Consider the following 19,402-nt stretch of genomic DNA (forward strand, 5'->3'; position numbering starts at 1 on the left):
GCTCAGGTGATCCTTCTGCCTCAGCCTTCTGAGCAGCTAGAACTACAGGTGTGTGCTACCATGCCCGGCTTAGGGTTTTTTTAATTGTAGAGATGAGGTCTTACCAAGTTGCCCAGTCTGGTTTTGAACCCCTGAGCTAAGGCATTACTCTCGCTTCAGCCTCCCAACGTGCTGGGATTGCAGGCTTGAGTCACCGCACTCAGCGGAAAAAACGTGTTTTTAATCAACATGACAATGAATGAAAAAAATCCTAAAGAAGCCCAGCTAGGTGGCTCAGCCTGTAATCCCGCCCTTTGGGAGGCTGAGGTTAGTGGATTGCCTGAGCCTGGGGGTTTGCGGCCCACCTGGGCAACTTGGTGAGACCTCATCTCTACAATAAATTTAAAAAAAATCAGCCGGGCATGGTAGCATTTGCCTGTAGTTCCAGCTACTCGGAAGGCTGAGGCGGAAGGATCACTGGAGCCCAGCAGGTCGAGGCTGCAGTGGCCGGGAGCGGCCACTGCACTCCAGTCTGGGCGACAGAGTGAGACTCCAACTCAAAAAACAAACAAACAAAATTCCTAAAGAATCTACTACTAGAACTAATAAATGAGTTTGGCAAGGTGATAGGCTACAAAATCAATAAAAAATCAATTGTATTTCTATATACCAGAGAAAAACAATTGGCCATTGAAATTTTATACTACCATTTATAATAGCATCAAAAATCATTACGTACTTAGGGTTAAATTTTAAAAATAAGTAAAATTTATATAATAAAAACTATAAAACACTGCTGAAATGAATCTCCCCCAAAAGAAAACTGTGTTCATGAATCAGAAGATTCTATAATGTTAAATGTCAGTTTTCCCAAAATTGATTTATAAGTTCAATGCAATTAATTAAAACACCAAAATAAACTAAAAATTTTCAAGCTATTTCTAATATTAATAGAGAAATTAGTAAGACCTATGATAGGGAAAAAAATTGCAACAGAACCAAGGTGGAGAACTTCAACTACTTTCAAGTTATAGACCTACAGTAATCATGATAGTGTCATATTTTGACCTAAACAACAGAATAAGACTCATACTTAATCTACTGATTTTTGGCAAACCGCAAAGTAACTCAATAGAAAAAAGATGGTAGTCTTTTCAACAGACAATCCTTGAATAATCAGGATAATTTGTTTATCTATAAGAAAAACAAATGAACCTTATGTCTTACCTCATATTGCATACAAAACTAAACTCTAAGTAGAGAACTGAATGTAAGAACTAAAATCACAAAACTTGTAAGACAAAAACCCTTGTAAGTTCAAGTATGGTATAGGTTTCTTAAATTGGGTACAAAAACTACAAACCATAGAGGAAAAACTTGGTAAAGTAGACTTCATTAAAATGAAAAGCTTTTACTTTTAACAATTAAAAAAATGGAGCCGGGCTCGGTGGCTCAGCCTGTAATCCCACGCCTTTGGAAGGCTGAGGTGAGTGGATTGCCTGAGCCCACGGGTTCGAGACCCGCCTGGGCAGCAAGACCTCATCTCTACAATAAATCAAAAAATCAGCCGGGCGTGCTAGCGCATGCCTGTAATTCTGGCTACTTGGAAGGCTGAGGCGGAAGGATCGCCGGAGCCCAGCAGGTCGAGGCTGCGGTGGCCGGGAGCGGCCACTGCACTCCAGTCTGGGCGACCGAGTGAGACTCCAACTCAAAAAAAAAAAAAAAAATCCAAATTTGCAGCTTAATTGCATAAATTTATTATTGTTAATTTAAAAGAAAGGTAGGAAATTGTCAGGTTTTAACTTAGAGACACAGAGAGCTGGAAAGAGAATTGCTCTCACAGTTACAACAAGAAAAAACGTTGTACAAAGTGCAAAGTAATTACTTTTCTTGACCCCGTTAGGGAACTGAGGTACAGGGCAAACAAGTAATCAAGAATATAGAGAGTGGTTACTGCCTGCAGGAAGAAACAGTACCCAGGCATTTGCTCATCTGGGATAGATACCACCAACTGCCATATGAGGCAGTTCTGATGGAATGTAGATAGCACATAAGGCCGGACAGGAATTTTCAGCAGAGTGATTAAAACAATGAGAGTCAAACAGAAATGTCGGAAATAAAGGCTATAGTAACACAATAAAGAATACTTCACTGAGCTCAAGAAAGAATCAATAAACTTAAAGATAGGTCATTAGAAATTGCTCAACTGAAACACAAAGAAAAAGTGTGAAAAGCACCACAGAACAGAATTGCAAAGATCTGTGAGAAAAAATAAAACAGTATAAGAAATGCATAATTATCATTGTAAGAAATTATAATTAATGGTGTAAGAAATGCAAATAAATCCAAAAATGACAAGAAAAGAGGACAAACAGAAGAAATGTTTGAAGAAATAATGGGTAAGAATTTTCCAAAATTAGTGACAGACACCAAACAGCATAGCCAAGAAGCTCAGAGAACATAATGCAGAATAAATTTTAGAAAAGTTAAAACAAAACAAAATCATGTGAGCAGATCATATTCAAAATAAAACATGTAGGTATGCTGCTCATGTCATATCATATTTGCTGAAAACCAAATACAGAGTGAAAATCTTTTAGAAATGTAGATATCGCATGTCAGTAGTTTTGTAGTTTTCCAAATTAATGCCATTTCATATGAGGATGTTTAAACAATTGATAGTTTGGCAAAACATTTATATTTTACATGGCTAGAAGGTCCAGTGATTTTTCCTCAGTGCAGGTCATGATTAGGGAAGGCAGAAATGATGGCGCAATCAGGCAATCCCTGAGGGCTCCTTCCAATTACCTTAGGATAATTGCAATTCTACTTAGGATAGCAGAAAAAGATGAAATAATGTAAGCTATCTGACATTCAGAAATTTGTGCTACTTTTCCAAAACTTGATTAGATGCCAGAGATGTGTCACATTTCATGATTGGATGAGCAATAATTTATTTCCAAGTGGACGAACATCAGGCAAAATGTTAGAGGACTGAAAGAGTTAGAGACATGGGGGATTGTCTGGTGCTCTTGATTAAATTGGCTCTACACTTGCACAGCAAGAATTCAACTAACCCTTTTGGGGGACAGACATGATGCAAGTCACCAGACAAGACTTGTGAAAAGCATCTAAGACCAAAGACATATGTCTGGAGCCATGATGGAACCAATGGGTAAACTGACAAAGGTGAGATCAGAGGCCTCTTATAGGGATGGGAATTTTGAAAGCACCTGTCTCCGAGTATCTGAAATCATTTCCTTTATATTGGTTCATGAATTTCTCAACATGTTTGTGACATGTGAGGACCAATTATGGGCCAATATTAGCCCTGTAAAGCTGAGTGACAAGCTGTCAATATCAATTGCCCTGCAAAGTGGCCTCCTGGGAGTTAATAAGGTGGCCGGGGACTTGTTTAGAGGATCCCCCTGCCAGTCTAACATGAAAAAAGCTGAGAAGTGTTCTCAGCTCTAACTGCAGTCAATTTAGTGGTCCATTCAGTTACAGTTTTTTTTTTTTTTTTTGAGTTGGAGTCTCACTCTGTCGCCCAGACTGGAGTGTAGTGGCTGCTCCCGGCCACCACAGCCTCGACCTGCTGGGCTCCGGTGATCCTTCTGCCTCAGCCTTCCAAGTAGCTGGAATTATAGGCATGCGCTACCTCTCCCGGCTGATTTTTTTGATTTATTGTAGAGATGAGGTCTCGCTGCCCAGGCAGGTCTCGAACCCGCGGGCTCAGGCAATCCACTCACCTCAGCCTCCCAAAGGCGCAGGATTACAGGCTGAGCCGCCAAGCCTGGCTTGGTTATAGTTTTTTTTTTTTGGAGGACATCATTTACTTGTATCTTCAGCTCAGCAACAACTAAATTAAAGGTCTCATAGTTCTTGTTTTTGCATTAAGGTGTCATATAAAGGAGTATCAAAACTTGGGCTTAAAACAAAAGATATCAGAGGATTTGTTCTCAGTAGGGGAAAAGAATAAGAGATCAGATCACCTGATTTCTCCAATAAATCATGCGTTAAGTCTAATTAGAAAAGCAAAATATTAAACAACACATTGCTGGATTTGAGCCATCAGCTCAAGAAGCAGAGGAACAGGAGCCAGAAATGTCTCCCCACACCACTCAAGGCTGTGATGCAGCCAGGGGATCTCCAACCCCTGGGCCACGAACCAGTACTGGTCTGTGGCCTCTTAGGAACTCAGCCACACAGCAGTAGGTGAGTGGCAGGCAGGTGAGAGAGTGAAACTTCATCTGTATTAATAACCATTCCCCATTACTTGCATTAATACATGAGCTTCACCTCCTGACAGATCATTAGTAGCATTCTCATAGGAGAGTGAACCTGTTGTGAACTGTGCATGCAAGGGATCTGGGTTGTGCACTCCTTTTGAGAATCTAATGCCTGATGATCTGAGGTGGTGATGTTACATATTTCATTATATATTACAATGTAATAATGATAGAAATAAAGTGCACGATAAATGTAATGTGCTTGAATCACCCCCAAAAATCGCTCCAATTTCTGTCTTTGGAAAAATTGTCTTCCACAAAACTGGTCCCTGATGCCAAATAGGTTAGGAAGTGCTGCTGTAGACTGTCCATCTGCAGTTCAGATTATATCTTTCATCTTCCATTTACTTGGGCCAGTTCTACCTTGAGAAGTAGATGCAGTTATTTTCAGCCTTTGCCTAAGAATTACCTTTATAAGCTTCTATAAGTAATTTTGCAGTATTTCACTATATATTACAATGCAATAATAATAGAAATAAAGTGCACAATGATTGCAATGTGCTTGAATCACCCCAAAACCATCTCTCCAATCTGTCTTTGGAAAAATTGTCTTTCACGAAACTGGTCCCTAATGCCAAATAGGTTGGGAACTGCTGCTGTAGACTTTCCATCTACAGTTCAGATTACATCTTTCATCTTTCATTTCTTGGGCCAGTTCCACCTTGAGAAGCAGATGCAGTTATTTTCAGCCTTTGCCTAAGTATAAACTTTATCAGTTTTCATCTGAGGCAAAACCATCTCTTCTTAATATAAGCATGCTACACATATCATGCCAATATAGACATCTTAATAATTTGATCATCTTAACAAAAATGATTTAAGCAATAAAATAATTCAGGATTCTACAAATGACCTTCAGTGTTTGCTGGAACCTGACATAGTTTTGAATCATTTAAATTTTAGTTTAGATACATTACATTGATGGAAAGGGACAGCTACTTCCAATAACTAATCATGTTTAACATTTTCTCCATGTGCTGCAAATCTGGAAAACATTGCTTTTATTGTTTTTCCAATAAAGATGTTTTGAATATGCTAGATTTTTTTTTAGCCTAACTCTTGCCTACTAGAGAAAAGGCTGTTTAGAGTGCAATTTACTTTGGGTCATGTAATGAGAGCTAGAGTCTCTAAGGAGTAATGGCAGGCAACGATCAAGGCTTGCCCAAACTAGGGGTTGTCTCCAAGGATGCTGATGGCATGATACCAGCCACAAGCTGCTGAGTACCAGATTCAGATCAGCCACCATCATCCCAGATGACAGAGAAAGGTGAGCAGAGCTGGTAACCTGGGCCTCTCTCAGCCACCAGACATGAGGTCAGTTCACAACCTGGGAGGTAGCATCATTGCCAGGGTATAGCGGTTGGAAGAAGTTTTACAGTAGGAGTTCACCTGTCTTTCCAGACTGAGCTAGAAGTCCAAGACTGGTGTGAATGTATGGAGACGTGGTGGGTACCTTGGAGCCAAATTAGGAAGCAGAGAAAAGAGGTAGACATGGGGCACAGCCAATACTGTGGATGCCAACCCTGCTGTGTTTTGAAGTGCTGTTGGCCTCTGCCTGCTGAGATCCAGAGAGTAATGCCCTCATTTGTACAGTAATTCGCTTTGTGAAGGCATCAGCTCAGAATATTTGGGAGGCATGAGAAAGCCATAGACTATTTCCAAAGAAATTCAGTCTTATTATTTGTGAGGGAATTCAGAAATGAAAAACCAGGTAATCAATTATAGGAAGAAAACGTCTGTAGGAGATCAGTCTTCATTACTGGAAGGAAAGATTGTTCTCTGTCCTATGAACCCCTTGTGTGCAGACACATGAGTTCAAGAATTTAAGGTCCTGCAAAATTATATGTTCCTTTGTCATTTAAACATTATTTCTCACCTCATATTTCTTACTGAGATTACAGCTTTAGCATGGTCCCAAATTTCTTCTTTAACGATTGGAAGATAAACTTCAGTCAAAAATAATTTTCTTGTAAATACTTACAATGAAATTTCATAAGCTTTTCTTGCTATTTAAAAAAATTTGTCTTTTTTGCAGCTACAGAAAGACCATTGTCATCTGATCACCTGACACAAGTGAAGCAGAAACAAGAAGCAGGACTCTACTGTGAGAACCTCAGTGAAAGTAAAGTGACAGCTCCCCAGTCCTGATGAAAACTGCTCTGGGGCTCATAGAGTGGCTTCTGCAGAGTCACAGGTGTGCAGAGCTTTAGACAAGATCTATATCCAATTTACTGGAGAGGAGCCATCTTTCTTCAGTGGCATTCTACTTGTAGTTTCTCTGCCAACCATCAGGTCTCCTCAGAAGTCTTATACAAGGTTACGACACTTGGCAGAAATCACAAAACCAGCCTCCTTGATTGTGGGTTGTATCACTCAACAGTCACTAGAAAGTTCTAGGGTTATGACAGGAATGGAGAACAAGGAGATCACTCATAGCCATGTGGATGCTACTGGAACCAGGCTGTCATCCAGCACATCCCCATCTCCTCAGGGCAGCGAGTTCCAGCCAGGGCTCCCAGCTGCCCCTGCTCAAACCAGTGCCCCCACAGCAGGAGTGTGCAAGGTGGGCAGGAAAACACACATTGTTTTGCCTTTGGCAAGAATAACATAATCTACAAAACATTTTGCTTTGGTGAGCAGCAGGATGGAAGTCTCTCTATAATTCAGCCTCAATTTATAATCATATGGCTTCTTGATTGGAACTTAGATGTCTCACACATCTCTCACATGAGACCAGGCTTTCTTCAAAACATGTCTGTGTAGGAAATTCCACCTCCCACACCACAGGACTCCCTGTGCTGTGTTACTATGCCTCATCATTATATCATATAGAACAGACAGAGTTCTGTTCTCTCTTGCCCAGATTCCCAACACATTTGCAACTGGTATTCCTGGCCCAGTTCTCTACTTTCTGCTCCATTATCCACAGGCACCTGAGAGTTATTTCCTTAAAATGTAACACAGTCTATATTGCAGCCCTGTGCTGATTCTTCATTGATCCCACTGCAATCAGAATAAAATCAAAGCTTCTCTCCATGGCCAAGGTGCCCCTCGCCGAACTTGCCCTCTGCTCTCTGCCCATCTCTTCAACCTTTCCCTCCCTTCATGCTCCCTTCATCATTACACATGACCACACAATCTCCTGCCTTCTTAACACCTCTGAGATCCTGCACGGGCTGCTCTCTGCCTGTTACGCTCTTCCTCACTTTACCTGTGGCTTCACCTCACAGCTTTCACCCTGTCTGGGTCATCCCTGCTAGATCTTCCTTACCTGAAGTAAATCCTCCCATTACTGTCATTATTGCCCAAACTGCTTTCTTTTTTGTTAATTTTGTGTGTATGTTCCTATGCTTGAGGTGTTCATATCTTCCACTTCCAGTGTGTGAACAACCCACATCTGACTCAGGAGGGGTGACCCACATCTGGCTCATTGAGGATCACAAGCACAGTGGCTGGCCCAGGGCCCAACCCAGAGTAGTGGTGCTATTATTAAACAGTTATGTTGATAACCACATTTACTCATACATCACCACCATCTGGACAGGTAGTACTGCCCCCAAAATCAACGGGAAGTCATTGTACAAAAAAGTTTGTAGAAACACCTCATTCATTAAGAATTATTGCACTCCATATTATAAACATCTGTTCTATTTGAAGTTGTGAGCATTAAAAATATAATTTTATGTCTCTTTTCTGTTAAAAAAACCAAACTATAGACAAAATCTTTTTCTGGTAATCTCCCCAAATTTGGCACAAATACTGAAATGAAAAGTGTCTGTTTACAGAACACTTCTAATGTCTTTTGCTTTGTTCAGTGCTGTGCTTTGATTCAGTTAATGCTGGCCTAGCTTTTGCCTCCTGATTCTGCTCTGGGAGGAGGTGGTCTCATTTCCCTGGGGACCTGGGGTAATATTGGTGGATGCCTCAGGGCTGTGGCTGCTGAGAGTGCAGCAACCCACAGACAGCACAAGGTCAACATGCCAAGCACTTTGGTTATAGAATTTCTTCCCAGAGAAGTGTCCATTGTGGACAGCTGGTCTCCAGACTGAGGTGTGGAATGACTGCTCTTTGGTGGCCAAAGCAGTGACCTAGGCACACAGACTGGGGCTCACTGCTAGACTCCTCACATCACCTGAGGACCACCTGTTGCTCATAATTCTTGGAATCACAGAAGCTACAGGTTGAAGGGGTCCTTTCACTCCCTGCTCCTCCTAACCAGATTCCTGGTCTCTAATACAGTCCTAGGTTGAGCAGTGCCTCAGTAAGTTGTGCTAGGATCTACAGTGGGTACCTCGTAGTTTGGGCAGCATAGAGAGTCATACTCTTCAATAACTAGGAAACATACCTATCAATTTATTACCAGTATCAAATTATGTAATATTCTAGTATTAATATCAGTATTGTTTACTATCAATTATGGAAACTGGCTTCTGTTTTCCAGCTACAGTATGATAGATCCAGATATGCATGTATGAATAAGACACAAATCTGGCCTCTAAGAAGTAAGCAACCGAGCAGACAGATAGCGATGAAATGTGTTACACACAGTGCCTGGTGACATGGATGACTGCGGTGAGAAGGGAGGCAAGTTGCGGGGGTTAAGAACAAACTCAGGGACTCTCCAGGAAGCTCTGGAAAAGCCATATCCGGCAGAAGTTGAGGGAGGGGAGAGGCCAATCAAGTGAAATTTGATTTCATCGCTTTTGCTTCCCCTTCCACCATTATCCTATATTGATTGGGTAATTTCACTTTCTGGGACTAGTCACACCATGTGGTGTCATTGAGCTTAGAACCTGGTATTCCCTTGGAAGTACCACATATCTTAAACAGTGTCTGGCTCCTCCAGGAATACCCAGGAAGGGGATTCTACCCAGATGTAAATTTCTTCAAGAGGTGACTTTGTAGAGTGGCAAAATATTTTTATTTCTTCTTTATCTGATGTGTGATGTTATGCCAAAGTAAGATTGGAAAGTAAGCCACATTATATAGGGTTAATAAAAATTCTTCTGAAGACTTTATGGTCTGCGTTCCCTCACCATGGTGCTGGGCCACTCTAGATGATTGGTTGGCCAATCGAGCATGGAAGAGGTGATGCTCTGAAACTCCCAAAGCTGGGTCATACAGATAAATCCTTCCACTTAGTTATCTCGGGAAATTTATAGTTGGAGCCCTGAGTAACATGTAAGAAGTTTGAGGCTCCTGTCTTATGAGAAAGCACAGACGACACGGATAGACCACCTGAACGTGGCCCAGGTGACAACTCCTGGCTGAGGTCTAGCAGAGATACCTGGGAGTGAAGATGTGTCTAAATCTGTGCTGTTTATCACAGCCACTACTCACAAGTGCCAACTCAGCACTTGAAATGTGGATTGATACTGAAGAACCAAAATGTCAGTTTTATTTAATTTTAATTAATTTAAATTTACATGGTGACTAGGCTAGTGGCTACTACATGGGAAACACTGCTCCAGAGGAGTCTTGACCCCAGCTATTGAGTCACCTCTGTCTTCTAGACCTTGTTGAGACTCCCGACTTCACGGAGCAGAAACAAACCATCCCTGCTGTGCCCTTTTCAAATTCCTGGTCTTTGAACACCATGAGCAAGTTAAGGTGGTTATTTTTTATTTTTTTGAGTTGGAGTCTCACTCCATCGCCCAGACTGGAGTGCAGTGGCACGCTCCCGGCCATCACAGCCTCGACCTGCTGGGCTCTGGCAATCCTTCTGACTCAGCCTTCCAAGTAGCTGGAACGACAGGTGTGCACCACCACACCTGGCTAATCTTTTATTTATTGTAGAGACGAGGTCTCGCCAAGTTGTCTGGGCAAGTCTTGAACCCGTGAACTCAGGCAATCCACTCGCCTCGGCCTCCCAAAGTGCTGGGATTACAGGCTGAACCACTGAGCCCGGCCTAAAGTGGTTATCTTAAGGCTGGTATGTTTGGGATGATTTATAGCATGTCAATATATAAGCAGAATACTGTAATATACCTAAAGCATCCCACCATGCCTGGTTACATAAGTGAGCTTTCTTGACGTAGCTGACGAATGAATCTCTGTTTCATAGACAAAAACAATGTGATGTTTAACTTTATGTCAACTTGATTGTGCTGTGGGATGCCCCATTATCGGGTTAAACTTTATTTCTGGGTATGTCTGTGAAAGTGTTTCTGAAGAGATTGTCATGTGACTTGGTGAACTGAGTAAAGTAGATAGCCCTCCCCATGTGGATGGACAGAATTAAAGTAACTGAGAACTTGACTGAAACAAACAGTGAAGGTTGAATTCTCTCTTTGCTTCTCTGCTTGAGCTGGGAAATGGATCTTCTTTTGCCCTTGGACTGGGATTTACATCATTGGCTCTTCTGGTTCTCAGACTGATTTCAGACTGAACTACACCATCAGCTTTCCTGGGTCTTTGGTTTGCAGATGGCAGATCGTGGGACTTCTCAGCCTCCATAATCACATGAACCAATTCTCTGGGTAGTCATGACTAATACAGACAGTGAGGTTATAAGATATCTTCACATTGTATGAAAGATCTCTTCACATTATGTTTATGATTATGTCTCCACAAAAAGGGAGAAACGCATACTGAATATGTAATTTAAAAAATGAGCATGTGGCTGGGCTCGGTGGCTCAACCTGCAATACTAGCACTTTGGGAGGCCAAGGCAAGTGGATTGCCTGAACCCATGGGTTCGAGACTCACCCGGGCAACTTGGTGAGACCTTGTCCTACAATAAATCAAAAATTAATTGGGCATGGTAGCATGTGCCTGTAGTTCCAGCTACTTAGAAGGCTGAGGTGGAAGGATTGCCAGAGCCCAGCAAGTCAAGGCTGCGGTGGCCAGGAGCATGCCACTGCACTCCAGTCTGGGTGACAGAGTAAGACTCAACTCTAAAAAAAAAAATAGCATGTTTTGAGTCGGTGATAGTTTTCTACCTATCTGTGAGAATTGTCCACAAAAGCATTTTAATTTCTAATGAATGACACATTTAGCTTTGTTAAAAGGATAAAATAATTGAGCCGGTAATTATGTGTTGTCCCCCTTATTTTCTATTCCTGGGTCTTGAGGGAAGATTTGTGTGCACAGGTGCATAGGAACGAGTATCTTTGGAGGTGTTTGGGTTGGGGTTTTGAGAACATTGTCTCTGTGGACAGAGCCCCTGAGGTTTGTGGAGGTGACTGCAGACTGTACAACCTTCCCACTGAGCTGGGGTTCTGGGAGCTTCCCCTCTCCTTCTGCTGACTGGAGCCTCAGCAAAAGTCCAATCTCTAAGAGGGTACGTTTCACAGTCCCTTCCTGTAACACTGGACTGGACATAAGAACATTCTGTCCTGGAGGTGGTGGATGAGTGGTTGAATCTGTACCCTAATAAGTGATCTCTTTTATCTTTTTATAAAAGTTAATTTTCAACTTTATAATTGACACATAACAATTTTACATATTTTAGGGTACAGGGTGGTGTTTCAATGCATGTATACATGGTATAATGATCAAATATGGTGATTCCCATATTCATCACTTTAAATGTTTATCATCTCTTGGTGGTGATAACATTAAAATACTTCTAGCTATCTTGAAATATACACTACATTGTTATTTGGGTAGTTATTGGTAGTTACTATACTGTGTAATAGAACATTGGAGCTTATTTTTCCTATCTAACTGTGACTTTGTATCCACTGACTGACCTCTCCAGCATCTGTCCTCTCTTTCTCCCCAGCATCTGGTAACCACTATTCTATCCTCTACTTCTCTATTACCTTTCTAAGGCACTGGATGTTTGAATGCTGGTATGTGTTGTTGCAAGTGGTTGCATGGAGGGATGAATTCCTCTTACTAATTTACCTCCTGCCTGCTTCCTTGCTAGCACTCAGGGTCTCTCAGTGTCTGTCAGCCTCTCAACCTCTTCTTGCTAGTTGCAGGTCTTGGCTCCTCCTTCTTGTAGCGTATGCTGAGAAGGAAAAGACGAGCAGTTGGTGGTTTAAAAAGTTTATTAAAGAAAAGAAAAGAAGGGGGAGGCGGTGGCTGGCTCTCTAGAGAGAAACCAGCCACCTTTGTTCTCTTGCAAGTCACTTATATACTCCAGTTCAGGTTAATTGGGCACTGGTAAACAGTTTTAAGGGAATTTTGGGAGTTTGAGTTGTCAGTCATCTGGCCTTCAGATGCAGATGTGGTTCTGTTGAGGCTAATCCTATTGCCTTGAAGTGCAGATGTCCGCATTAAACTAGTCACTATCAGGGATGTTGTTAATCACTTGTCTCTGAAATGCAGCCTTAGGAAAGTAAAAGCTGACAGTCAGTAGCAGGATGTTATTAGCCACATAGCATTGGATGTGGGTCTCGGGAAAGCAGATATTGGAAGTAAAGTAATTAGTAACAGGATGCTGTTAGAGCATAGTGTTAGCTTTTGGGCCATTGCAACTCTCTGCTTATATGATGAGTTGTTTTAACTACAACCTCCTCTCCCATCCCTCTACAAAATCTATTACTTCTAGTCCGTTTTCTCTCCCGACTTCCCCAAGAAATGTCACCAAGAAACTACAAAGTATTCACATAAAAGCTGGACTCTTATGGGGTAATTCACATTTCTTCTATTTAGGTAACTAATTAGAATTAAATGAGCAGGAAAAGCCTCATCTAATTCAGGTAAGGTAGCTGCAAAGGTAGGGGTCGATTTTACACCATCACAGCACAGGTGATGTCCAGAAGACACCATCTTCCCCTGCAGGATCCAGCTCTCTCCCATTCCAAAATCCATTCCAAGTGCTGTGTTTAAAACAAACAAGACATGTGAAACAAATGGAGAACCTTAGAAGCAGTCCACACTAGAGTTTGTTTTGGTATATACATAATTTAGATATTAACTATTGCTTCTGTGAAGGCTGATCTTACGGATTGGATAATTTTTGTCATACCCGACAGAGTTGAGCAGCCTTGGGCAAAAGCACTCAGGACGCACAACATTGCTCTGGAAACATAATTCTCTGCAAGTTCAGCTGCTGAAAGTGCCTGTTGTAACCTGAGGCCAGTTTAATCGCTAGCTGCTGAAATGACTTGCTGAAACTCTGGGACAAATTTTTCCCACTACAACACCAACCAATTAGAGCTTGCCAGTTCCCAGAGCTTAGCTACAGTCAATGAACTTTCTCAAAGACCTATACATAACTATATATTCTTTTGATAAAATCTCTCATCTTTTATTTTTTCCTTCAGACATACAAAAAAACTACCCAGTCTGCATGTGTGGCCTGAATTGCGCTTTTTTCCTCCCCCAAAACATTTAGAAATTTGACGCTACGTTTTTATTCGTGACTTTGGCACTTTAAATCCTAACAACTACATTTGCTTTTTTAGAAAACTGCACAGTCACTGACTCTTTCCCTAATTCAGTGTTCTCTATTTTCTAAGCTGAGTCTCCAGGAATACAGAATATAGGATGTACGTGGGTTTAGGGTGAAAATATTCCCAAGCTGACAAACCCTCTGAATTCGACAGCATCTTCTGAGCAACCACTGCCTTCTTTAACCTCTTCGATTTTAACACTCATTTCGTGAGCTCTTATGCACTCCACCTATGCGCAGGTGCCTCTCACTCCTGCCTCCCAGCATTTAGCATCTTCAGTGCCCAGGGGCACATGCCAATGGTTTTCTCTGCCACCTGCCTGGCATGGCCCAGAGTCTTCAGTCCAACATCAAGCTCCCAGCTCCCTTCACAGAGCCTGACCTCTCCCAGCATTTGCTGATCCAGGACCTACCCGGCAAGTTCCGCCGTCTTCCCACTGTGTGTGGTACACGGAGCTGCATAGAGTAGGCACCATGGCTGTGTTCCAGGGGTCCCTTGTGGAGGAGGATGGGGTGCATAGACACAACAACTGCAGTTGAAAACGGTTAAGAGTTTAAAAAAGCCGGGCTCGGTGGCTCAGCCTGTAATTCCCGCGCTTTGGGAGGTTGAGGTGAGTGGATTGCCTGAACCCGCAGATTCGAGACCTGTCTAGGCAACTTGGCGAGGCGTCATCTCTACAATAAAATTTTTTAAAAAAGTTAGCCTGGCATGGTAGCACAAGCCTGTAGTTCCAGCTACTTGGAAGCTGGAAAAGACCTATACATAACATATATTCTGAGGCAGAGGGATCTCCGGAGCCTAGCAGGTGGAGGCTGTGGTGGTTGGGAGTGTGCCATTGCACTGCAGTCTGGGTGATGGAGTGAGACTCCAATTAAAAAAAAAAAGAGTTTAAAAAAATAAAGTTTGTTAGGAGTATAAAACATGATTGATGACAGGCCTGGAGGAGGGGTGGAAGGGACCAATAAGAAAGATGACCAAGCGCTTGACAATTGGTTTGAATCTTAAGAGATGGGAGAAGACCACCACACAGGTAAAATGAGAAGCATGGCCTGTATGCTGTGAATCCAGCACCAGCATAGAGCAGAGTCCTGGCGAGGGAGCAAGCACTGAGGTTCCACATAGGTGGGCCAGGAGAGTATGCTGGAGGGCTGGGGCCTAAAGACAGAGTCTGCAGGGTCTTGAGGTCAGGCGCTGCTCTTTAGTCTGGTTGAATCCAAAACTTCCATAGAATAATTCTGAATTAAGTGTGTACTCTGGCTCTGGGGCTGGTGGGACCTGCCCAACGTGGGTTGCCCGGGTGGTACTTGCCTCCCATACTCACAATGTGCTACCCAGTCTCTCCAGGCACACTCACAGAGGTGTAATCACCACATATTCCCAAGTAAAACTCCTTCAGAGACTCTAAAACAAGCAAGGACACTGGCTAAAATGTCTGCCCTCACTTGGCCTTGCTGCCTGACAAATCTCTTTGGTATCACCAGGATATACACAGATCTGCTGAGGCCAGCTTTATCACGTGCATGTAACTTGCGCCTGTATCTCTAGAAATGTAATATGAAACATTCCTCAGCAGGAAAGGATGCTAAGTCAACCTTTTCATCCCAATCATGAGGCAAACATGGTATTTCTGTAAAAACAACTTATTTTTTTATTTTTTATTTTATTTTGAGTTGGAGTCTCACTCTGTCGCCCAGACTGGAGTGCAGTGGCCGCTCCCAGCCACTGTAGCCTCGACCTGCTGGGCTCCAGCGATCCTTCCGCCTCAGCCTTCCAAGCAGCTGGAAGGCACGCGCTACCATGCCCGGCTAATTTTTTGATTTATTGTAGAGATGAGGTCTCACCAAGTTGCCCAAGTGGGTCTCGAACCCGCGGGCTCAGGCAGTCCACTCATCTCAGCCTCCCAAAGCTCTGGGATTACAGGCTAAGCCACCGAGCCCGGCTACAACATATCTTATAGTGGCAGAGTGTCTCTATCTGCTTCTAAAGATAAGACCAATGTGCAGAAAATAATATTAAGGATATTAGCATCAGTTGACCTGCTTCGGAGTCCCATCTCTCCCTAATATTCTGTGAACTCTGAAGAGTTTCCTCACCACGGGAGTTTCTCCAGTGTGCTGAGTGTTTTGCAGAAGAAAATGTACATGGTATCTGGGTTTGAGTAGTTGCTCCAGAGAGAGATAACATTTTACAAAATGGTATGTGGTTAAAGGCCATTTCCTTTCAGAACACTAGTCCTCTCCATTCTGTTGTGATATTAATAAACAGATCCCAAATATTAAGACAACATGTCTTCTCTCTGCATAAGTACGTGCCCTAAAAATATTGTGTCCTCTAATGTGTCAAATGGGTGTCACAACTTAAAACTGAACAAATTAAACAATAAACATCTCTGCATATGAAACAGGCCTTGAGAGTAAGGACAAAAGGCAGAACAGTCTACAGACTGCAAGTGTATTTTGAGACGATTGAGGTGAATTCCCGGGGGTTGGGTGTTTAATTGCTGTCTGGTAGTTCCATTATCCAGGAAGTTGCTGTCCAGCTCATTTTGGAAATCAAAAGTGAGGAGATGGTCCAGAGCAGCGGTCACCAACATTTTTGGCATCAGGGACCAGTTTCGTGGAAGACAATTTTTCCATGTACTCCAGGAAGGAGGGTGGTTTCAGGATGATTCAAGCACATAACATTTATTGTGCACTTTAATTCTATTATTATTACATTGTAATATATAATGAAATAATTTTACAACTCAACGTAAGAAGAGAGATACAGACAAAAGTGGCAAATAATGTGTGGACCACATGTAGATTAAAACAAGTGTCATATTCTGACTTAAAGCCCGTCACCAGATGCAGCTGTACAATCAAAATATATCAACTCACTTGCCACTCACTGATAGGGTTTTGATATGAGTCTGCAGCCACTAATTTACTAAGGTCTCTGTGCAGTCAAACCTCAGTACTAATGTTAATCTGTATTTGCAGCTGCTTCCTAGCACTAGCATCATGGCCTCAGCTCCACCTCAGATCATCAGTCATTAGATTCTCATAAGGAGCAGCAACCTAGACCCCTCACATGCACAGTTCACAACAGGGTACATGCTCCTATGAGAATCTAATGTCGCTGTTGATCTAGCAGGAGGCAGATCTCAGGTGGTCTGCAAGGGATGAGGAGTGGCTGTCAATGCCGATAAAACTTTGCTTACTTGCCCACCGCTCACCTCCTGTTATGCAGCCCGGTTCCTAACAGGCCATAGACTGGTACCCTGGTCCAGAGGGTGTCCTGAATCTGAGCTCCCTCCCACAAGTCAAGGACATGGAAAGAGAGAAAAAGGCCAACTCATCAGATGAAGACCAGTTTTACTTTGGAAGTGAATGATGTTTACTAACAATGCAATGTTGCCTGGAACATGGTTCACTAAGGACTCTCTGACATAAATTTGGGGTGGGCCAGAAAGCTGATGCACAGGACACTGGCCACAGACAGTTGCCTCTCCTCAGGAGCCTTGCCCCAAGAGCAGTCACTAAACTGACTCCTCACGGCTTTCTTGCTAGCAGTTTCTGCAGTCTTGTTCCGCCTTGTCAACACTATTGTAAAGCTCCTTCACTTTTATGCTCAAGACTAAAGTGAAAGATGTTGAGAGAACTTCCCAGTGGAGTATATGATTCCAAATATAGACCACAACTGCAGAGGGAAATGCTGACCTGGGATTCTGCATACAAATTAATAAGCCTTTGGGAAGGCAAGGATCTTTGACATCAAGTTGAAGCTGAAAAGAAAGTTCTTCCTATCCATTAGAAAGGATCCTCAGGTATCCTGGGCATCAAAGAGATTTATTCCAGAAGGGAACTTTTGATGAGGAATAGAGAAGGAATGCATAATAAGTTCCCGTTCTCTAACAATTAACTGAAAATTTAAAAAATGCTGAGTACAAAATTTGATAAAATATGACTTGTGGTTTAGAAGAAATTTAAGCTTTCAGAAGAAAAATATTTATTTTCTTTTGTCATTCCCAAATTGTTCCTGGGTTCAGCAGTCCCCAAGCTGGAGGGAAATAGACATATTATATTGCTTGAAGTTAATGGCTACATCAAGTAGCATCTCTCATTTCAAGGTAAAACATGTGGCTATAAAATTAGTCACAGCAGGGAAGAATGAAAGACTCCTCCAGAGCTAACATCTTGTTTCACAGGAGGAGCATCACAGGTCTAAGTCCAAATGAACATAGGTGGACACAAACCACAAATGCAGTTCACTAATTAATATGAGGAAAAATTAAACTGAAAGTGAGAACAAGCCTGTCATTTGGAAAAAAATACTGTATTTAAAATTATTAACCCCAAAGGATATGTAATTAAAATATACCTGCTAGTAAGCAGAAATTTTTATGAAATAGACCAAAAAAGAAAGAAAAAATTATTTTGAATTGAACAAAAATAAAATGTGACATCAGAATCTGTAGGATGGTACAAAAACCGTATTTAGGGGGAAATTTATAGTATTTATTTATAGTATAGTCAAAGCAAGGAAAAATCTTCATCAACGATCTTGGATTCTACTTTAAGAAATGAGAAAGAATAGAATAAATTAAATCCAAATAAGAGGAAATAGCAAAAATCAGAACAGAAATCAATGAAATACAAAATGAAAAATGATAGAAAAGTCTATGAAACATAGTTGGTTTCTTGAAATTAATAATATTGATAATCCTCTAGTATGTAGACTGAAACAAAATAAGAGGGAAGCCAAACTGAATAATATCATAAGTGTGAGTGGTAACACTATCACAGTTAATACAAATATAAACAACTCTATGCCAACTAACTTGACAAAGAGGAAATGAACAAATTCCTTGAAAAACACAAACACTCAAAGAGATAATCTGTATAGCCCCATAGTTATTAACTATTATAGGTGAAAAATTTCCCATAAAGCAAACTCCAGGCCCAGGTGGCTTCACTGATGAATTCTACCAAACATGTAAGGAAGAAATAATATTAAATCTATATAAATACAGAAACATGAAGAAGAAAGAATGCTTGCTCTATCATTCTTTGAGTCCAGCACTATCTGATACCAAACACAAAGATGTCAAAAAAAGGTAAAAAAACCCCCAAAAAACCCAACCATATACCAATATCTTTAATGAACACAGATTTAAAGTATACACAAAATTTAAGTAGATCAAATACAACAATATATATAAAAGTCAGTATTAATATAAATAACAATGTGGGGTTTATATTAAGAATGTGAGGCTCTCTGCATGTTTAAAAAGTCAATGAAATTCACCAATATTAATATACTAAAAAAGAAAAAATATATAAAAGAGCATTTGGAAAAATCCAACATTCATTCCTAGTGAACATTATTAGCCAACTTGGAATAGAAGGCAACTTTTTCAACTTAAAAAGGAGTATCTATGAAAAGCTTATAGTTAGTATTCTACTTAGTGTGGAAAAATGAATGTGTTCCCTACAAGATTCAAGACTAGAAACAAGACTTGAAGGTTCATTCATATTATTTGTATTTAACATTGTACTGGAGGTTCTAGCCAGTGCAATCAGATAAGATAAAGAAAAGATACCATAAGGATGACTCCTGTGTTTTCTAAGGTTCTTATAGTTTGAGGTTTTACATTTAGGTATTTGATCTATTTTAGAGTTGATTTTTGTGTATGCTGATAGGTAGGGGTCTTGTTTTAATCTTCGGCATGTGGTCAGCCAGTTTTCCCAGCACCATTTACTGAATAGTTTCTCCTCTCCTCAGTGGTTGATGGTGAAGGTTTTG

The sequence above is a fragment of the Carlito syrichta genome, unplaced genomic scaffold (assembly GCF_000164805.1).
Source record: "Carlito syrichta isolate Samal-C Ts95f unplaced genomic scaffold, Tarsius_syrichta-2.0.1 Scaffold95849, whole genome shotgun sequence".
Taxonomy (NCBI): Eukaryota; Metazoa; Chordata; class Mammalia; order Primates; family Tarsiidae; genus Carlito; species Carlito syrichta.